This window comes from Lonchura striata, chromosome 1A (genome assembly GCF_050655825.1).
Source record: "Lonchura striata isolate lonStrDom1 chromosome 1A, ASM5065582v1, whole genome shotgun sequence".
NCBI lineage: Eukaryota > Metazoa > Chordata > Aves > Passeriformes > Estrildidae > Lonchura > Lonchura striata.
The window spans coordinates 34,819,640-34,842,740 of record NC_140741.1 but is presented as its reverse complement, the minus strand read 5'-3'; the positions used below and the strand labels follow the sequence as shown (position 1 = coordinate 34,842,740).

Here is a 23,101-nt window from a genome sequence, read left to right as displayed (position 1 = left end):
AATCCATCACTTTCATTGCACCCAGAAGCACAAAGTAGTTGACCCCAGGGGCAAGATTTATGTCAAAGACTCTAGGAGACCTAAAGTGGATTAAAAGTTTAAAGAGAGAAAGACAGAGAGGTGAGGTGTGTGAACAAAGTCTGACTGTCTTATTGACCTTTGTTGCATTGGCAAGGAGCAATCCCATCATTTTTGTACGTAGGAAAGAGGAATGTTGTAAAGCACCAAAGCAGGTAGTCCAGAAAAGGCCATACGTATTGTGATTCTGACCTTAGAGTAGAAGGATATTTGATGTTTCAGAGCATTCCACATGTACCTCCCTGCAATTTCTTCAAAAATTGGAGTGGACTAGGCCATGGAGGGAAGTCAGGTGGAAGGACATTTGGATTCTGCTTTCTCAGCCAGAAGCAGGTGCTTGGCTGCACAGATGTGCCCATAGCGACATACCTGTAATCCTCAGAGGTCAACACTGCTAAAACAGAAGTGTGTCTCAGTCATGATAGGCTCCCTTCAGAGGTAAAGGGAAGAGTAATTTGAAGACAACAACTCATCCATGAAGATTTTATACTTCTCCTTTAGACACAAAATTCCCATGTGAGGCACTTGCTTTTTTTTCTCTTTGAATATAATTCTGGATGGCGGTCTTGAGAACTGAGACTAGAGATGCTTGGAAATAAGCCAAACCAATTTTGCTCTGCTGCATTTCAGTGACAAGTGACTCTAGGGATGAACAGAATATTTTGCCACAAAGACATCCTTGTAATCTAAGTGTTTGTGACTTAAAAAAAATAGAAATTCTTCAAATCAAATATATTTTAAACTTTAAAGAAGATTTTATTCTAGATTAAAATATTCCTCACTAAAATTAAATAAGGTGTTGATGGAAACATAGAGATGCATAAAGGAAACATAAAATCTATCCTATCATGGGATAGATTTTATTCTTATCTATACCCACCCAGATCTGTTGGTTCATGACTGCAGGGACAGCTGCAGATACAGTTTAGCCCTCAGATTTAGAGTTAAGTCAGAGTCTGTTTCAAAGATGTGGTCAAAATCTCCCTTCAATTACCTACACACAAGTCTCCCCCTTTACAGAATAAATGATTTTGACTGCTTTGTAGGTTTTACCAAGCCCTGAGCACTATCGGGCTGTAGGTTTTAGGCTTTGAAATAGGTTACAGGATAAGAAATCATAAATATTCATTCTTTAGCAACAGCCTCTGAACAGCTTCCTCACTGCTGCTGGCTGGGGCCTCCTCATAATCGCATGCTGTCAGGCTCCCTGCCCTTTGCCCTTCTCACTCAATCAGGACAGGAAATAAGGCAAAATAATGAAGCAGACACTTTTAAATATTGATTTCCATGCATGGGCTCCACCATACAGTATTGCTTTCAGGAAAAATAGCTCTGAAAGAGGCCTTTTCAACAGAAAAAATGTCACAGGTAAACTACAGAAAAGCTGGACCAAGGGACGTGTTGAAACACACCATGGCACACCGTTGGGAAACACAGAATATACAATTGCTCTATACTAATAAATTTTCCTCAGGAAGCATTAAAAGATTATTTGCTGATAGACTGCAGCAATTAATCTCTAGCCATGCTGTATTCAAACATGGATAGAATGGTCTGAAGGATGGGGGAACGGTATTTGAATGTACAGAGAAGACTTCCATTGATCTTCTAATCTCTTGGGAATATTTAGCATACATAAGCTCAGGGAAAGTTGCTTTTGAAAGGGAATTGGAATTTATTGGTTGTAATGAAATGCTTTTAAAAGTATTTTTCTAAAGCTATCTCTTCTCCTGTTTGGTTGGGGATTAACCGTCCATCGGTTGTGCTCAAAAGGAGGGTTGCAAACTGCATATCACGTTTACAACATATGGAAACATCCCTGTGAAATGCTGCATAGTAAAAGCAAGCCTCATCACAGCAGTCCTTTCTGCTGTTTGCAGCAGTTTTAGTTGCTGTGGACTGTTTAAGGCATTTTACCTTAGAAATTATCATTATTGAGTTGCTGTGGAGCTACAGAAAGAAAAAAGTAGGAACTAATGAAAAACTCAGAAATACCTAAAGTTTCTTTGAAACTAGAGAACTCAGGGGCATTTTCTCCTGCACTTTGAAATGTTACTTTTGCTGTGTCACAGGCAGAAAGGGAAACCCAGAGGGCTTTTCAGTACAGAACAAGATGGAACTGCCTTCAAAAGTGAGGAACGCATAAAGCTACTTCTTCCTCCTCTTGAAATGCTGTGAGCTACAGCAGATTGTCTTTTCCAGCTTTTGTAAATTCAGACTGACCTTCAAATCTTTTACTTTTATTTTGAATTTTGAAAATATCTCCTAACACTGTGTTCTCCAACACAGGGCATACATTATCCTGACAAGTCACATTTAGTTCAAGTGTAAAAGCACATTCTCTGCCTCTGTCTCTTTGTGTTCATTATTTATTTCCCAGGATTTTTGTAATTTAAAACTGTATCAAAAAATATCCAAAGGGTTCCCACCTTCAAGAATACTCTTGACTGCTGTGGTTTCAGACCTAATAGCAAAACAAATTTCTTCTGAACTCACGTTTTTATCATTTGAAGTTTCACACATCCCTTTGCAGTCTCCAAACTCAACTCACACACCAGCATACCCTATTGCTACATGCTTTGTGCCAATTAAATGTATGAAGTATCCATTTCAAAGAAGTTACCAGTTTCTAAAAACCCATACTGAGTCACGATGACTACAGTTCTGAATAAATCAACACTTAAATAAATAGTAAAGCTGTAACAGAGAATCCACATGGCTGTTAAAGAAAGCACCGAGTAACGCGTTTGCTGCAGAGATTAAAACACAGTTACAACAAATTGTGAAACCACGCAATTATAAGAATAGTCTTCATGGGAGCAGTCTCCTTGGATTCAGTGTGATGATTCACATGAGGAGGAGTTTGCAGAACAAGGCAGCTGCTGGAGTTGTTGCTAGATACAAAATTCCGAAGCATTCTGCATGCAAAATCCCATTGCAGAGGCACTATAAACTAACTATAGGAACTAGGAAATAGAAATACATATTCAATTAGGAGTGTGACAGTATGTTGCTCCTTTAGGTTGTCTTTTGCTTGGTATGCTAACACAATATATGAGCTTTCTGAAGTTGTTAGCAGGGATTGGTATACAATCCTCACTCCTCAGATACAGTTGTGTGAACCCCAAATGACAAATTTAGTTTGCTATATTAACAGGTATATGGCCTCACAGAATTGCCTAGTTGCTTAACTTGGCAATTGTACAAAGAAAATAGAAAATACTGGTAGATTGAGTAGTATCTCAGTCTGCAGCACTTTGCTGTTAAGTCTTTGCTCTGAAGAAAAGACATGTTCCCTGTATTTTTCATCCTTTTTTTTTTTAATTACAGTGTATGCATGCTAATGAGGCCCTGCTCTTTGTGATTTCCAGTCTGCCATCAAAAGAAAATGGCAGCCATAAGACTATTCTCTGAAAAAGTTTCAAAAGTGAACGCTTTCATTTTGTCTCAGTTTCCAATAGGCTTAGCATGACTTCTCTTCCTCACCTGTGGGCTGAACTCACAGAATTTTAACTTCTAACATATAAGACAGTTTGACTGGGTACTTTCCCAAGTTCCTGTAGCGTGCTGTATGCTACTACAGGCATTGGCACTTTCTCTAAAGCACACCCATATAATTTGCCCTGCACTGATTGTGTCAGGACTGCATATTCTCTAATTATCCTATATCTCTTTCTCTTTATAGCCTTGGGGAATTGCATGGTATCAGAGTAATACATTGCAGAATTTCTCATTTCACTACACCTAGGATTGCCTTTCTTCTCTAAAACTACTACTACTACTACTATTACTACTAATATAAAGCAGTGATATTATTTATAAATGATAGATTATTTATGACTAATTATTTCATTGAGTGAAGGATTAACATCCTAACAATCCTTCAGAATAATTTTTGACAAGGAAACAAAACAGTAACATGTCTCCAAAACTGTATTTCTGTTTCTAGAAAAATGAAATATGAAACTAGTAGCTCTCAGTGCTAAGGTGAATTAACAAAAAAGGTCACACACCAGAATCAGCAATCAATGAACTGCTCTAAATTTTGAGAAATGCTTGTTTTATATACTTTTAAGTTTGTGTCAGGTCACTGTAGTAAGTGCAGTAAAAATAAGTTAATGATACTCTGCCTTTGCACAAAGTTTATTTCAGAAGATTTGGGTTTTAATAATCTCAATCTAGACTGACTAAAGGTGAGCATTGAAGTTCAAAGTCAAAGTCTATAGGAATATTTGGGTCTAAAATATGTGTAATTCATACTTTTCAGATTTTAGATTTACATTGATCATTGTAGGACTTAGAAAATAAATTTTCTTTCACCCTTAAATAATTGTTGTTCTACTATTATGAATATGATGGGGAAAATAATAATAAAAAAACCCCAACAAACAGAAAGAGACCATGTAGATCCAGTTTCTGCATTACTATAATCCTTAAAGATGAAGCAGTGCTGTAAAGAAACTCCAGCATTGCTAAATTACACACATGGTGATAGAATAAATGGGTCCCTATTTAGCAAAAATTATCAGAAAAAGTCATAGTTAAATGGTTTTCACATGGAATGTTATCTTGGGAGTGCTTTTCCTCTGCCCTTTTGTACCAGTTTGGTGCATCTGGTCTCCTTTACTGAATTCATTCTTTTGTGTGAATTAGTAGTAAATCAATACTGATTTAACAAAAAGGACCTGAATTTTTCTTTAGTGAAACTTCTGGTGCACATCAAATGAGTGTAGTTAGTGTCAAAACCTCTGATTCAGGGAAGAGTTAGAGACAAAAAAGAAAGCATTTCCTGATACTTTTAAAATAAATCCCTTTGTTACTTTTTTATACTGGTGATCATGGTGATCCCCATATTGAAGGGAAATCAAGGTTGGTCAGCATTAAAAATGGACATAGATGGCAAACAGAGGTACAAGCCAGTTTTTTATTTGGATGAAGATACTGTGTTATATTTAATGTGAATTAATTATATGAGGTATCTCAGTTATTTTATTTCCTGATGCCTTTTTGTCTCCACGTTTTTATCTTGTAAACAAGTCCTCATTGATTACTATAAATATTTTCTAAAGCAGGTCCATTGCAAGCTCACAAACTGCAGATTAGAATATGATAATTAGCACTATATTTAAATAAACACTTATGTCAGGATGTACATTTTGTTTATCATATTTACCACCAGCTAATGAGGGAAATGCATCCTCTGTTCTTGGTAGAGGTCACTGATTTGCAGGCAGTATTGGATTATTACAAACTTTGAAACCACAGACACAAATGAACTCAATCTTTCTAAATGGTGACTACAGTGGTTATCATTCACTCCAGTTACCCTAAGATATAATTTGGGGTTTATATGTTGTTTCAGTTCCACTTCTCCATTTGAACACAACACATAAAGTAACAGTGAAGGTTTTCAAAGGTTTTCAAAATGTGCATAGGGAATGTTGTGCCAGGTTTAATTTGGATATTAGAAAGAAGTTCTTCACCCAAGGAGTAGATGGTCACTGGAACAGCTCTCCAGGGAAGTGGTCACAGCACCAGCCTGACAGAATTCAAGAAGTGTTTGGACAGTGCTCTCAGACACAGGGTGTGACTCTTGGAGCTGTCCAGTGCAGCGCCAGGAGATGGACTGGACGATCAATGTGGAGCCCTTCCAACTCAGCATATTCTAAGATTCTGTGATTCTGTGATCACTTTCTTTCCAAACACAGTTTTTGTTTTCCTGAGTTTCAGCACTGAAAATTTATTATGAGGACCAGACATTATTACTCAGTTCCAATCTACCAAACTTTCACCTCAAACTCTAGGAAACATTAGTTTTTCTCTCTAAATGGTTCAGATAATTTTGAAAAGTTAAAAAATCTAACCATATATTTATGCTGTGCTTGGGTAGGAAGTGCTAGACTTGTCCTGAAGGAAATTTCATGTTCTGTGGGCTCTAGCTAGTCTGGCTTCTGGTGGATTTTTCCTGTGAAAAGTGCATACTACTGTGATAGGATGTTCAGAAGGAGAGAAAGACTTCTTGCCCTATTTGTGTTGAATTTGTTCCTGAGACTTTCGACCACAAATAGTAACATATAAGATCACAAAGTCTTGGAATAAAACTCTGCTTAAAGATGACAATCCTCAAGGGTAGGAGAGGGGAAATGAACTACATTTGGCAAATGTCCATCCCTTAGTAAATGTGTTGCAGAGAAGCATTTATGGCCAGCATGTGGCAATGAGAGCAGAGCAAAGAAAGATATAGAGTGATAGGGGTATTTATCACTGGCTTTTGGGAAAAAAGGATTCTGTGAAATCTCTACAGTCCTTGACATTTTTATTATGGTTTCAAAGAGATTGTTAAACTAAACAGATTATAGGTTTTTGAAGATATTTTTCTTCCCTTGTATGCTATCAACTCTTGTTCTATTGCTTTGTTTTAGACAAGCTTATGCTCTGTCAGGCTGTTGAAGGAGCCCCCTCAGTCCTCCCTTCTCCAAGCCCAGATATTCTTAATGATGTTTAATATCTTTACATCAGGAGTTTGTTCATGTTCAAGAACATAATAGCAGCAGACTTCATTTTCTTTAATTTTCACTATGTCTCAGATACCTTTCAAGACATCGCAGTATTTCAGAATTATAGCTCTTGGTTTTTTATGTTATAAAAGAAACAAAGAATTAAAAGTGGACTCCGAATAATTTTATTACTTAAGTAAATGCAAACTGTAAAGCTTTCATTTATATTCCGCTTCCCTGACAGCTTTTCTATCTTCTAAAATACAAGAGACAATGACATCAATAGAGTACTCATAAATATCTAAACGCTTACTACTTGCAGTGGTTTGCAAAAACTTTCAGCTAGAAAATTCTCTTTGATGTCATTTGGTACTCTTTCCATATCACTGTTCAATTACAAGCTTCATTCTGAATTGAGGCCTACCTACCTACTACTCTGATTTTTTCTCATTAATAGAAAGCCCAAGTTCAGAGTAGAAAAAGCATTTATTATCTTTGGGCACCCAAGGCTGGAATGAGGATCAGGTAACCTTGGAGTAAGAACAGTTATGGTGATGATCAGATGATGATAATGAACAAGGAGCTATAACTGAGGACTATAATAAGACAAAGGAGTTAGCTAGCCTAAAGGAAGAGACCAAAAGCAGGAACATGGCTAATGAGGTGTGGGGATATGACATGGCACGGCACCCTCCATATTCCTGAAAAAAAAATGCTCTATGGAGAAAAGAAAATAAAATCTTCCCAAAAAAAAGCTGTAAAAAAATTGAGTCTGTATTCCATTCCATCTTCTCACTTAGTTCAAAATAGACCATATAGACACTTGCTGTATTTAGTTCTTGATATATTGTTCCATTCCTGTATTATTCACTAGATATAATTCTCACAATGAATGTCTCTTTGTGTCAGAACTTCTGAGATCCTATGTGACCTTTTCCTTCAGCTACTTCTCCTCCCAAGCCATAGCAAGCCAGTATGTCTGGAAGACAGCATTTTTGGAAGGATAGTCATTTAAGCAAGAGGAGAGCAGGACCTGGTGAGTGTGGTCTTGTGGTTCCTGCTCCTAAATGAGAATAAGAAAATGCTGTATTGACTATTATTTACTGTGCGAAACTTGTAGATTGCTAGGTCCCAGACAAACAAAAGGCAATACAGCTTTTTTCATGCCGGGTACGTGTGGAGCGACTTTCCAATTGATGTGGACAAAGCAATTAGACAAATCCACGGAGGGACAATGCACATTGGGAACAACTACAAAAGGAACATTTTGGCTCAGAAATTTCCTAAGTCATAAATCACTGAAAGGGGAAAAATGCTCTGAAGAGGAGTTACTTTAATTGTATTGTGTTACTGTATTCCTCTCCAGACATCAACTATTGCCACTGGGGAGATGAGGTAGGCTGTTGAGCTATATGGTACAACTCTTTTCATGTACTGGTGTGCATAAGAGTACTGTCTTGCCTTTGGGTGAAGTCACAGCTTCTGTTGAATTGGGAACTCTGTGGGAAATGTCAGTAATCCTGACATTTTGAGAGAAACATCACTTCCTTTGTCACATGTCTCAGTGGGAGTTAGAAACTAGATTTCCTACAAATATTTTCTTTCTGATTTTTGCCCTACAGCAATAACCCTTGAAATATTTCCATTCTTTCCCTGTGAAAAAATATTTTGTATTCTTCATTTTCATTGCTTCTGTGTTGCTTCACATCAACTCCACAGCAAGTAGATATTTTTATTGTGCTAAGACAGTTGGTGGCCCAGCCAGTTTTTTACACTGTCTCTCACTGCTCTTTGTCACAGAAGAATTTGAAAGGATCCCATCAGTAGGCAGTGACAGAAGTACATACTCTGGAAAACATCTACCTAGGTTCTCCTCTTTGTTACAAATAAGGCCATCCTTGAAAGAAGAGGATTTAAGCCCCCTTCAAAATACTCAGATGTATATTATAACTTTGGTATTGTAAGCTGTGCATCTTTGTTAACTGTATATTTAGACCAGCTTTCAGATTTTACTAAGAGCTTAACTTTCTGTTGTTTTCACTTCTCTCCTTGTCTCTTTTAATCTTTTCTGGAATGTTTACTTCCTTTGAACAGCAATATCTATCTCTTTCTTTTTCCTTCTTATTTGCTTTATCCTGCCCAAGAAAGTGCTTGCATAAACAAAATACAGACAGCTGATATTAGAAGTGGTGCTTAAAGGAAATTCTTCAAAATGAGGGAGTATAGCATCAATTTAACCCCAAAATGTCCCCAAGTAAAGAACCATAGGTACAGTTAGAAGCAGGCAATATTATTCAAGTAAAAGTCACTTTCCAGCATCTGTGAAATTATTAAAATAAAACTTAATTTATTTAATGCTTATATTAAAATTTCTATATTATTTAGCTATTTTATCTGTTGAACAAAAATACATTTATATTTGTTATAAAACGGTTTTAAGAATAAATATCTTTCCTTTTATATTGTATTTTTCTCTTTAATGGTTAAACAGAGACCAGTGTTTTGAGCAGGGTCTCTGTCAGACACATTTTTTAATATTGGCATCATTCCATAAAATGTATAACTCACATGAGAATTCATAACTATTATCCATGCAAACACTCATTGCAGGAGACAGATACTATATCATACTGCTTCTATTTTTCTTTTCTGAAAAAAAAAATACTAGAAGGAAAGGAACTAGAAAAGCTTATTCATTGGTCAGTGCCACTACATTTCACAGTATAAATGCTAGAGGGGTATACTGGAAAGGTGATAAATTTATTCGTAGTGATGAAGATTTTTCGAAAGCATCATATGGGAGGAAAGTGAGGACAGAGATTGATTTCTTCAGAAAAATTATCAAAGTTAAACCTTATTAACTTAAACCCTCACTAGGAATCCACTCAAAAAACAGAAAGAGACAGAACTATATGGACATGGGATTGTCTCTCTAAGATGATAAAAAGAAAGGAAGACAAGACAATGTTCAGAATGAACCCAAAAATTCCCAATCTATTGATAAAAAAAGCATGTGTTCAGGAGGACAGAAAATTGCCTTATCTCCAGGAGAGAATTCATTCATTCACATCTCAATACCATCAGCCTTCCTGAACATAGAGGCCATTAAAATATGCATATGAATAATATAATCTTCCAGTTTGGTGCTTATGTTTTAAAATCAAAATCTGCCTTAGAGTGTGTGTTGACTGTGACATATAAATTGTTTTACTCTATGCATCACAATCATCGACTCTTCTAAATATAGCAAATATAGATTTTATTATGTAATGGAATAACATTCCCTAGCCAGGTGCTTAAGCCTTAAAACTGAAATCTGCATTTTCATGTTTGAAGGCTGACAGCTGCACAGGCTCCAGGAACTCAGGCTCATACCCTTGATACTGAAGCTTTGCACTAAATGCTGGTACTGACAAGCTTTGGTGTTTATGCACTATCTTTCATGCTGTCACTTCAGTGGCTGCCATGGCAGAGCAGCAGTCTCAGGCTGCTGCAAAGCTTCTTTAAAGCCACTACAGATTTCTGGCATTCAGCTGAGGGGGTGGTAGGAAAGTGCTGTATATGTGGGTATATATATAGCTGTCTCTGCATCTATATATGTGGAGTATGTAGGGGAGACTTTTGAAAGGACCACACTGAACAGCTGATGTGAACTGCTTGTGAGCTCCTTTCATAGAACTGATGCAGCTCAAATTTGGCAAGGAAAAGAGCTTTATGTATCAACACATAATTCTGTTTGCCATTTGCAGCTGAAATAAGCATGGTTCCAAGGGTAGGGAGTACCAGCCTGTATTTGCTGTTCTGGTGGTTCAGAATTTGAAAATGCAAGGGGAAATAATTTCCTGCTTGCTTGAAAGGTTTAGGAGGCCCTGTAAGGAGATGGGGTTGAAATGCAATACTCCCTGGAACATTCTTGTTTGAATCTGTTTTTTAGTATTGTGGCTGGCAGTCTGCTGAGAGGGAAACAAAGAGACTTGCATTAGGTTTCTCCTATGTTCATTAATTTACCTTAGTCATAAAGACTCATTCCCAGACCTGTGCTCTCCTTTATCACCATCCAAAAGTACTAAAAGGTCTGTCAGTTTTCTTGTTATTTTCACCTTCTCTTTTCTTCCAACTTCATCCTACTCAACCCAGCACTGTAAAATTGGAGGACCTGAAAAATGAAACTAATTCCTCCCTGCTCTTTCCTCCATAAAGCAATAGGGCATGTCAGCAGCCCTAATGGAAAGCTCATGCCAGATTCTCTTGCCTGGATTTGCAGCAGATATTCCTTTCTTCCAGCCAATAGGAACCAATCCAAGGAGGACAGTTAGGCAGAAACCATAGTAACTAAGGGGGTTTTAGGCTCCTTTATGTCCACTCGAATACAACTCCATTTAAAAGACATTGGCCTTGAAGCTGTGAACCCTGTCTCTGCCAGCCTGAAGGGCCGTGTTCAGAATGCCTCCCAGGGAGCCCCCAGAATGCACAGAGGGAACTTTTGAACTGTGAACATCAACCTTCACCACCAGTTTGTCTCTTGTTCTTCAGCATGAACAGAAAAAGTGGAAACATCTTAAAATCATGGAAAGTGATATTCAGGCTACTAAGATAAAATTTCTTTACTTATTTCTATCACATTTTTCTCACAAGGCTATGTTTTGACCCATTCTCAGGTTTTGGCAGATTTGAAGACATATAAGTAATGGACCATGACATTTTTGCAGGTGTAATTAAAAACATATTACATCAGTAAAAATAAATTTGTGCAATGACATTTGATACTAATGCCTGTCAACCAGCAGAATAGGAAATTATTCTGTTTCCCTAACATCTTATCTCTTTCCTTGTAGCCTGGAATAAAGAAGTCCAAACGTACAGATCTCATCTTCATCACTTCTACAACTGGATAACAAGGGCTTGTTTAGCAAATACACCCTGCTCCTTTGTGTATGTGTGAACTCTCCAATAACACATATGTCTATAACTGTGCTCCTGTTTGTAGTTGGAAGGTAAGTGCCATGTGCAAACCCCTTAAAGCTTTATCAGTTAATCACAAGTTACTCCTTGCCTTGTGGTTTTCTTCTGAGCATTGTGAGTTTGAATAGTAACATGCCATTGTTTGTCCTGCTAATTTGAATGGCTAATGATTATATAAAGAACATTTCTCAGACTATCAGTTTTATTTAATACTCTTTGCTGTGTTAACAATGAATTTTAGAGGGCTCAGAAAGTTTTGTATTTGTTACTTATACCTACAGCAATGTCTGTAATTTTGAGTATAAAGAGAGTGAAAGGAAATTTCCAAAAGATAAAGCAGTTTTGCTTCTATTTCCCATTAATCTTTCTTTTTACTTATGCTTTTATGCAAAAAAAAAAAATGCTTTTGGGTTTGTTTTTTTCTTCTGAAGTTTCATATTCATTATTATATCTTCCAACTTCCTTATAGATATGTCATTCATTCTACCACTCTCCCGAACAGCACATTTTACCAGGTACTAGGTGAGCATTTCTAATTGGAAAACCTTTGCAAATCATTATTTATACACATCTGCTGGACCTTGTTCCATTGTACAAACAACCTTGGAGACTGACAACATGTTAATGAAAAATTACAGAGCAAATCTGAAGAATTAATTTCAAACAGTGCTTTTGACTCCTCTTTATGGTATTTGTTCTCCAGCAAATACCATAAAGAGGAGTCAAAAAGACACTGGGGATTGCCCCAGTCCAGATGCAGCACCTTGAACTTGGCCTTGTGGAACGTCATGGGCTCCATTCTTGAAATTTCCATATTTTCTTATTATTAAATTTTTATGTTTTAAAAATTTTATATCTCTATTAATTTGTGGTGCAGGTAGGTCCTGCTGCCCAATGAAACGACAGGTACCTAACATGACTGATACTGGTACTAGAATCATGTTGGGAGCCACTCTGGAACTACTTCCATTTCAGTGGAGAACACACAAAGCTCATCACTGGAACAAGTTTATTTTATCTTTCCTTTCTGCACAAATTTTCCCCCAGATGATGAAAAGTAACATAGAAAGGTAATAAGATTTTGATCAATATCTCAGTGCAATACCTCAGAAGTCTCATCCTAGTGAGGAAACATCTCAAAATGAAACATCCTAATAAAACCCTTTTTAATCCTGCAAAAATAACAAGTACAAAATCCTGACAAAAGCACTTCTTTTTTTTTGGTGGAAACTGAAACTGAGAGCAGGTATTTCTGAACATCAGTTAATAACTTTTCAGATATGTCATTACATTTTCCCTAGAAATTGCACAGTACCTTTGGATCCATTCCAGTCCTTTATTTGACCTACAGGGTAGGCAGTACTAGGCAGGTTTTACAGCACAGTAGTGGAAGAAATATCTGCTGATACTGGTTTTTTTTGAATGTCACAAGGAGTCAGATAGGAAGAGTCTTGGAAATTAAGTCTTCAGATTTGCTCTGCAATTTTTTGTGCATGTATTGTCGCTTTCCGCAATTGCTTATACAATGGGATAAAGTCCAGCAGATGCATATAAATAATGGTGTGCAAAGATTTTCCAATTAGAAGTGGTCATCTTGTAACACTGAATGTGCTTACTGACCTGAGATCAGAGTAGAGCAAAAGAATTCAGCAAAAGCAGAGGTGGATGCAGCCATAATCCAAAGCAGATATCTAAAATCCCAGAGCTCTACTGCTTTGAGAAGAAGGAGGAAGTTTGAGCTTTGGAGTGAGGCTTTGATCATCCTAGTAAATTGCATCCAACTCAGAATATTCTCTGATTCTGTGAGAAGGACTTGGGAATGCTGGTGGATAAAAAACTATATGAACTGGCAATGTATGCTCACTGCCCAGAAAACGAAACATATCCTGGGCTGTATCAAGAGAAACATGACCAGCAAGTTGAGGGATGTGGTTCTCCCCCTCTACACTGCTCTGTGAGAGCCCACCTAGAGGGCTGTGTGCAGCTTTGCAGTCCCCAGCACAGGATGGGCAGGGACCTGTTTGAGGGGGTCCAGAGGAGGGTCACAAACGTGATCAGAGGGCTGGAGCACCTCTCTGATGAAAACAGGCTGACAGTTGGGGTCATTCAATTTCAAGAATAAAAGGCTCTGGGGACACCTTATTGTGGCCTTTCAATATTTAAATGGAGGTTTAAAAAAGGACAAATATTTTAGTGGGTCTTATTGCAGCAGGAAAAGCACCAATAGTTTTAAAATAGAGTAGATTCAACCAAGATATTTTAAAGAAATTTTTCACAAAGATGGTGGTGAAACACTGGCACAGGTTGGCCACAGAGAGGGTAGACACCCTATCCCTGAAATATTCTAGGCCAGGCTGGATTGGGCTCTGTGCAACATAAAGTAGTTGAAGATAGATCTGCCCATGACAGGGAGATTGTTCGAGATTATCTTTGAAGGTCCTTTCCAACTCAAACCTTTCTAGGATTCTTTGATTTAAAAAGTATTTCTGGGGCTTAAAACAGGACAAACGTAAGGAGAAAAACTGTTGTTTTCATCACTGTCCTATACTGTTTTTCACTATCAAATTGCACTATCTATTACTTATTTTTTTTTGTAAAAGGATACAGCTATCTCAGTAGTTCCAACGAAAAGTTTATTTTAAAAAATTCCTTACAAATTTACAGAAGTTTAAGCACTAAGCACATCAGCAGATTACTCCTGCAAGTTTAATACCAGCTGCTGTATACTTTCTGTTTGATATTCTGAAAACAACATGATTTATCATTTTTACTGGTTTATTACTTTAGAAGATCTACATTTTCATTAATCAGTGTTCAAGCAAGACACTAATCATAAAAAACATCTGAGACTAATATAAGAAAAATGGAAATAAGCACCTCTTAGATAAAGACCTGAAAAGGTCTTGGGATGCAAATAGAACAAACATAAGAAAAATCTGCATAATCTCCTGCAAGCATTATAGGGGCAGAGAATTCCAATTTTCTCACATATTCTGATATGATTATTAAAACTGTTCAAGACACTACAGTTTGGCTGGGTATTTACAGAACAAGGATCTGTAGTCTATACATAATAATTTTTTATTTTAAATCAATGCTTGTCAAAGAATCAAATTAAAACATCATTATCTTTATTAGGAAGTAGAAGGAGTTTTAATTAAAGGGAAAATTTGCTATGTATATTAGGAAAAAACCTGTTGATAGATGCCATGCCTACTAAACTACAAAAAATGAACTAGGGAGATATTCTGGACACATGCAGTAAAAATCTTCTCAAGCAATCACCAGACAGTGTTAGCCAATGTAAGAGAAGACAGCCCCTTAAACCTGTCCTCATTTCTCACTATACTTGTGAACAGTTTGAAGCTCAGATTCCTTTATTTATGTTTATACTCTCAGTATTTTAATTAGTATTGCAACCACAGGGACAGATACTTCCTGAAGCTATTTAGATACAAGAGGTCTGATGTAGGGGTATCTGTCACTCTCCATGGGCTATAGCTCATCTCCAACTCCTGGTCTCACTGGTATAGTGGCCTCCTCAACTCTTTCTTGCTCTCTGAGTCTGATACTGAAAAATTCTGCATGCTAAAATTGAGTGTTAGCATATTAAGCAAGATATATGTAATGAGTTTCTGATTTATGTTGCTTGGATGCTAGAATGCTACTGCACATGTCTAATTATATTTTTATCAGCTTTAGCTAAGTTACTAGGTTAATACCCCCAGGTGATCAGTGCACACAACCAACTATGTTGTGTGTAAATAAAGGAGCACAAAGCAATATGTTTGTTGTCAAAAAAATGCTTCAAATATTAAATGGCCTCTGATGACACAAGGGCAAAAGGGTGTCTGCCTGGATAGACTTTCAGAGTCTAGTTTCTGAATTTTGACAATTTCTTCTGAGAAACTTTATTCTCTGCACTAGCCTATTTTTTCATTCCTAGTCCTGGTGTTCTTCCAGGACACCCTTCTTTCCTGGATATCAAAATGTCCCCAGTTTCCTTAATTTCACAGCATTGAGTGCAGCTTTGATCATGCCCCTACTTTGTTCTTCAGTGACTCATTTTCTCACTTCTATGCTTAGCCTATCCTTAACAATCCAGACCTTATACTGGAAAGATATTTGGCTACTCCAGCTCTTCAGCATGTCATGTCCCACCTTTGGTTCTACCCCAGCTCCAGGACCATGGCTGGATACCACTGGTGTGCTCCATTTAAAATATTTTCCCATACCAAATATAGTTCATGCCATATTAGTGGCCTTACACTGAAAGGTTTTGGGAGTTACCATGTTGAATCTAGCACTTGCCAGAGCTGCTCTGCTTCAGAGATTCCCAAATTCTGTCTTCAGCTGAAATCATTACCAGATTCTAACAACTTGTATTAAAGCTTAATGTATCAGTGAGAATGAAACTTCAGTGCACAAAAAGGCATTTTGATTTGCCTAGACATGACATGACAAAAAACTAATGCAAGAGAAACCAAATACAGTTAAGTACCTATTGTTGAAATTCAATAAAAAAATACCTTTCAATCACATTTTGAGCAACACCAATAAACTTGCCTTTATGGTTAAAAAGAAAATAGCTTCCTAATATTAAGTTTTGAAAGTAATTATTAGAATCTATTTTGAATAACTTAATTATATTTTAAAATTATGAGCCCTTCCAGCCCTTCCAGCAATATGTTTTTGTTCAGGAAAGCTTGAATTGCAGCCTGGGATTTGAGAAGTGGTGGATAGAGGAGCACCATTTAGAGTAATAGAAAATTAAAATAATCTCTCCTTGACTAAAAAAACTATTACTGTAGCTTCAGACATTGAGCCATGTAAACTAAGATAGTAGGGGTACAAATAGCAATCTCCTCAGGATTCTCTGAAAATGCATGTTAGGTACGGGATTCTACAATTAGCTTTATCCAGACATCCATCTGGATCTTTATCCAGGCTCACAGAGCTTCAAGTTGATAAAATTGCTTGTACACTAATAATTCAGCCCTAATCTGCAATCTCAGCATGTAGTGTAAGTGAAGAATAGCTGGGTTTGTTATGTGGCTGGAAGAAAGCCAAAGAAAACTGCATTTCCTCAGGAGCCAATGGCTGGCACTCAGCACTGAGTGTCTGGTGAACAAATTATATCCCAGCAAGGTGGAGCACAAAGCTCCACTGCTGGAGACACCCTCTTCTAAAAAAAATACTGAACTCTGGAACCCAGAGTGCAAATCTCCTAACAGTCCTGGCAGCAGCAAAGTGTCCAGCTACATTTTCCAGCTGCCCAACGCTCACTTTTTCACCTCTCACTTTTTCCAAAAGGTTGGTGCTCATGTGACTTGCTGATTTGTTTGAGGATAAAACTTACTGCTGTTTTAGTTATCTGCTATATTATTAAGTGATTATTTATGAGAGGTTTTAATGTAAAAGCAGGTGAATTGCTCCTAACAAAAACCAGTCCTTCCAAAGAAACAGTGAGAAGTGTGTGGGTATTTCCAAAGCAGAGGTAGTGCTGCAGGGAGAAGCAGTTGAGTTGAGCTGAACCACTCAGGGGATGCCAGTTGGGATTGGTTGGAAAAAGAACCCATAACTGGAATGATGAGTAGAAGGGAAAGCATGAAGGTGGTTGTACAGGAATAGGTTGAAAGGGTGGCAGAAGAGGATGCTGGTAGGAACAGGCTGGCAAGGAGCCTGTAGTTACACAAACTCACAGAATCACAGAATTGTTAGGATTGGAGATGATTCTGGAAATCCTCTAGTCCAATCCCCTAGCCAAGGCACGGTCACCTAGAACAAGTAACACAGTCATTTTACAGGTCGATTTTAGATGTATGTGACTCCACTACCTCCTTGGGCAACCTGTTCCAGTGCTCTGCTGTCCTCAATGTGAAGAACTCCTTCCTTAAGTTGAAATGAAACTTCTTGTGATTTAGTTATGGCCTTTGCTTCTCATGTCCCTGGGCACTGGTGAAGAGTCCAGCACCATTCTTTTGGCACCTGCTTTTGAGGTATTTGTATGCACTGATGAGATCCCTTCTCAGCCTTCTCCCCTAGACTAAACAGCCCTACTCCCACAAGTCTTTCCTCACAAGAGAGATTCTCCAGTCCCCAAATCTCTGTGGCCTCTGCAGGACCCACTCTGGCAGTTCCTTGTCTTTCCTGTACCGAGGAGCCCAGAGCTGGACACAGCCCTGCAGGTGTGGCCTCACTGGGGCTGAGTAGAGGAGCAGGATCAGCTCCTTCAACCTGCTGGCCACACTCTTCCCAATGCACACCAGGATATCATTGCTCCTCTTGGCTGCGGGAGCATACTGCTGGCACATTGTCGATTTGTGATCCACCAAGACTGCCAGGTCTCTGCCAGCAGAGCTGCTCTCTATCATGTCAGCCCCCAACCTGTGCTGGAACTTGGGGTCATTCCTTTCTTTACCTGAACCTTTCTTTGTGGTACACAACCTTGCACTTGCCTACAGTTGGCCTTGTTAACTCTCATTAAGTTTCTCTCCACCTAATTCTCCAGTTTGTGGACTATGTCATACTTTTGAGCTTTTTTTCCTTCCTGTTTTTTTTATTTGTTTTGTTTATGCTTGTTATGTTGTGGATTTGGTGGAAATTTTTGATTTTGTTTCTGGTTGAGTTTGTTTGGGTTTTTTTTTTTTTGTTGTTTTTGTTTTTTGCTTTGTTGGTTTGTTTTTCCTATTTTTTAAAAGAAAACTAGGAGCACACAAATGTACTTAAAAGCACAAAAAATTGCTAGTCACTATAAAGGTCCCTAAAAATCAAGTGCTCAGAATTTAGGAAATGTGGGCGTATTTGTGCAATGATCCCAAGGTGCATATGCAATAACATTAAAGAAGATTGATAGTTTTCCAGGATATAATTAACAAACTAACTTCATGAGCTTCTTGTTTTTTAAAGACTGAAATGGGCTGAATGGGATTAAGTTAAGATGCCGTCAGGAATGTTTCCTGCCCTTTACATTGACAGGCTCATAGGATTCTGGGATCAAACACCTGAAGCATGTGCAGCTGGCCAGCTGTGCAACTTGTCTCAGTCATACATGCCCAGGTCTCCTCATGTCTGTCATTTCCCCATTAGTTCATGCCAGATCAGAGGTCCCATGTCTCTTTTTCAGGGTACCCTGAGCCCCCAGTCACAAACACTTTTAGTTTAAATGGGAGGGTGTAGAAGTATCTTTGCTATGTAAATAAAATTTGAACAGTGCAGAGGCTTCCAGGGATTGCCTTGGGATCTCTTTTCAGATCATTGTATTTTCAAATGTCTTTAAGGCTTTAACATTAAATGTTTTTCTTGCCTTATAGATTTTCTCATTTGATGGAATTTTGAAAAATTGAGTATTTTAGAAATGTGATTTTGTTTTAGAAAATGCATTTTGTTATTTAAAATCTGACCTTTAACTAGCTCTAGCTATGGCAGTCTTAAATTACCTCAAACTTCACTATATATTTCAGTTTTATCCAGTGGACGGGATAGATGGAAGCTACTTAATAAAATAGTAGTTGATACTTGTTTTATGTTTAGTCATTTATTTTATTATCCCTTGGGAATTTATTGCGTACTGCCAGGAAGAGAAAATTAGTATGGTCAGGGGTTTTTAATCACTAAATCTAAATGTTTCACAGAAACTAAAGAATGAGTTTTAATTATGTAAACATTTAATAGCTGATTACATTGTGGCCAGTTTCCATCTTTCATGTATTTTGCTTTCTAATCCTTTTTTTAAATAACTAGTGAATGTGCTTCAGAATCCAAGAGTTGCATTCATCATACTCTGTGAAATTTTGTTACAGAAGACTATTCAGCATAAAATAATAAATAGGTGATCAGGCAACCTAAAAATGATGGTAAGCTTTTTCCTACATAAATATAAATCAAATGGTGCTAAAAATTAGAATATTTTCAAGCAAAAACAAACACAAGTGCTAACTGGGCCTAGAACATGCATAGATTGTAAAAAACAGTCCCTCTATAGACATTATAAAAAGTTCTGGATTTTTCCTTTTCTCCTTTTTGTCCCCTTTCCTGTACTGTAGAAAATAAACAGGCTTTTAAGTCCAGGCAGGCCAGCCCATAACTCAAAAGTTGATATTGCTGTGCTGAGATTGATCTACGTCTCTGTGTAGAGGCACAGTTAGGTACTGTATCTTAAAAGGTGAGTGATTGCCCTTGAGGGAATTTTTTACACAGAAATGCAGCAAAAACCAGACACATAAAAAGACTTTTACAAAGAAAGTGACTGGAAACAATGATCACTCATTAAAAGACTATTTTATTATTTTTTAATGTTGAGTGTTTTTTTCCCCAGACTCACAAATGGCTGGAAAAAAATGGTTGTTTAAATTTCCATGGGACAAAAATCACTCATGAATATAAGATACAATAAGTATACATTCAAATAAGACAAAATTAGGAATGGAATTCCTTTAGGATTGAATTCCAAATTTAGGCAAGAAAAGGGAAAGAGTGATAGTATGAAATAATTGTACAATTGAGGATACTCAAGGTAGAATCAAGCCTGCTCCTCATTGGGGCTTTAATCAGCCTTTAAAAAACTCAGGTTTCTCTTTTGACCATGATCCAAACTGTTTCTCCAGTGGGATAGTTTTTAGCCATGTTCTGACAAAAGATGGGCAGACTGTGCCTATAGGTACCCAAGTTGTGGACCTACACCCCAGTGTCATATTCAGATATGAGAAACCTGCTACTGTCTTGACTCCTTATTTCAGGTCTGCTGAAGTTCAGAATCCCTCTGTCCAGTCATCAGTCTGTGTCTTCCAATTCCTCTTTGGGGTGAGGTTACAAAAAATGGTTGCCCATAAGCATCCAGCTGTTTTCTTTGTACAACTACTAGTTAGACCCTTTACCTGTTGTCCAATGTGATTTTTTTTCATTTATTTCTATATTATGGCAACCTTTAAACAAAAAAAATTAAATGCCTCAGTACAGTATTCTTGTTTGTAAGCAATTTTTAGCATATTACAATGAATTATTTTCTTATTACAACCCTGCATATATGTACATTTATTTACTGCAGCATAAAAATTACTTTACTGACAGCATCTTCCCTGAATGTTTGAAGTTAAAAACAGATCTCTATGCATAATTAGTTCACTTTTTTGTGGACATTTTGCATTTATCCTAACATGGATTCTTTGGTTAATGTTTTCCATTAAACTGTGTTAAATCATTCTGAGATTCTTCATTTTGCCTGTTAGATTTGCTTAGTTAGACTCAGCTAGCCTCAATAATTTTGCATTCTTTTATCTCTTCCACTTCTTTATTCACTAGCTCTTCCAGGTCAGCAGTAAACATTCAACATCATTATTCCTCCAAGACTTACAGGGTATCTGCATTTTGACCTACTTCTCCTGACCTACCATTGATTTTTTTGTGTCACTTAGCATCCTCAGCATCTCTCCTGCCACCTCCCAAGCAGCACGTTCATTAAGCTATGTAGGCTACTGACATGCAATGTGCTTTGCAGGGTATAACCCCAGAGACCATGACATCCAGATGTGCAAGCAGCAGAGCTCCAAGGCCCATGCTGCTGCATTTAAGGGAGGATAAAGTGAAGGCAAGAACATTTCAAAAAGGAGTTACAATGCCCTCTGCAAAAACAAACACATACCAGACACCAACCTGGTTCCTGAGTCAGGTGTGATTCTCCTTAAGTTAAGCAGCTTCCAAGACTGCCAGGAGCTCATTAAAGTCAGAGAACTGTGACAGCAAGAAGTGATAGAGGTGAGCACAGCAAGGGGTAACCTGGAGAAATGAGCTCAGAGGAGACTGAAGAATAGACTATTAATAGGCCTCTGAGAGAGTGAGATGTCACCTTTGAAAGAAACTCTTGTAATAAAAAAGGGGAAACAGGGTTGTTATAAACATGTGTATAACATTTGACTTGAAAGAATTTCTCTAAGCACTGCATTTGAATCTCTGTTTCAGATATTTGGTGTTTCTTTGGGATTTTTTTATTTTTGTCACTAGACGGTCTGTTTTAAAACTTTGAATTTTTTCTTACAAATTCTGCACTTTCAGAAATGGAGGGTATTTAAATTGCTGACAATTAGCTTAATTGAAGTGAAAACTGAGAAGATCCTGTGAGAAAAGAATTTCCCTGGTGAACACTGTGAAACAGATAGTTTTAAAAGACAAGATTAGAAGTAAGTATTCAAAACATCCAGGAAATGTAGCCTAGCAGGACGAAGTTTTGCACAGGTTACAGCTCACATTTTAAAGTGTGGAAGATCTTTGAAACCTGTTCAAATTAGATTTATCAAACCTACAGGAAAAGTCTTTGTTTGAAGGAAATAGTGAGTCTATCCTGGGATGGCTGAAAAACTAATACCTGTGACGGGAAGAATGGTGCTCAAAAATACCACGTCTTAATTTTGCAGACCTAAATATGATGGTTATTTTTATTTTTGCATCCAGATTCTACCTTAAAGACAGGTAACATTACGAGAAGCAGACTAAATGGCTGAATGGGCAAAAAAATTTTCAAAAGGATTTCAGCTTAGATGATCAATAAGGAAATGAAACCAGCAAATATTTGAAGGGAAAAGGAGTCAAAATGGGCTCAGGAGGCACATGAAAGTGCTTGTCACATATGTAGTTATTGAACTGCAAAAAGTGTGGTCTTCCTCATTGCTGATGAACAACCAGCCTTTGCAGAGTGGTTAAGAACCCCAGAAACCTGAGTGTCAAGGAGCAGTCTGTACACAGAAGCTGCACTGTGGACTCCGTACAGAAGCAATGCCCATGTGTTGCTAATGTGATGACAATCGTACTGGGATGATAAAATACACTGAAATCAAAAATCTACCCACAACTATAGGCAGTAGAAACTTACCAGCCATGAGGAGGTAACTAATTATTTTCTTTTTCTTAATACATTCATTCTTTTCTCCATTATTTGGGGCATACAAGAAGACATTTGCTGAATTGAGATTTAGCTTTTCAATAGTTCTGTTTTAGGAATTTTTATTTAAGAGAGTGGAGCATGCATTTTTTCATTGTGTTTTCCCAGGTTGTTTCAGTTTCAGACTGACAGGAGAAGTACTCTTTCTTGCTCCAGCATTAAAACAATTGTTGGCTTGATTTTTCCTCTAAAAGCAGTTGAAGATGCTGTTCAAGCCGGGTTCATGAAGAACTTGGATAGCAAGATGTAAGCAGTTATTCTGCAGCTACCTTTGGCAGAAAATGAGATTACTCTTGAGGGCCAACACTTAAAAAGTGAGCTGGGTTACCACTTAAAAATGCAGCAATTTCTCCTCACCTTCATCAGTTCATCTACTAAGAGGTAAAACTTTACTGAAATATAAGAGACAGAACTCTGGCTGATGTGGTGTAGCAGATGGATTTGGCACATGCAGATACTATTACTGTAGTTCTAAAGTTCAGAATAAAATCTCTTTGGAGAAGGAGGTCTAGAAATAAATGAGAGCTATTTCAGGCGGGGCAGAAAATGCAAGTTAGTGTACGAAAAGCTGAGGCAAAGTAAAATAAATTCATTACTTTCATCAGAGCTGGAAGTATGATGGCTGTACAGA

The 23,101-nt window shown here is 37.5% G+C and overlaps 1 long non-coding RNA gene across 1 annotated transcript in view; it reads left to right on the top strand.

The window, feature by feature from the left end:
* The first annotated feature begins 923 nt into the window (after positions 1–923).
* Positions 924–23,101, top strand: part of LOC146763439 (uncharacterized) — a 38,241-nt gene continuing 16,063 nt past the window's right edge. The window contains exons 1-2 of the long non-coding RNA XR_014952032.1: positions 924–11,569; positions 21,984–22,851. This is a non-coding gene — a long non-coding RNA (uncharacterized LOC146763439). The remainder of the gene's footprint in view (positions 11,570–21,983; positions 22,852–23,101) is intronic.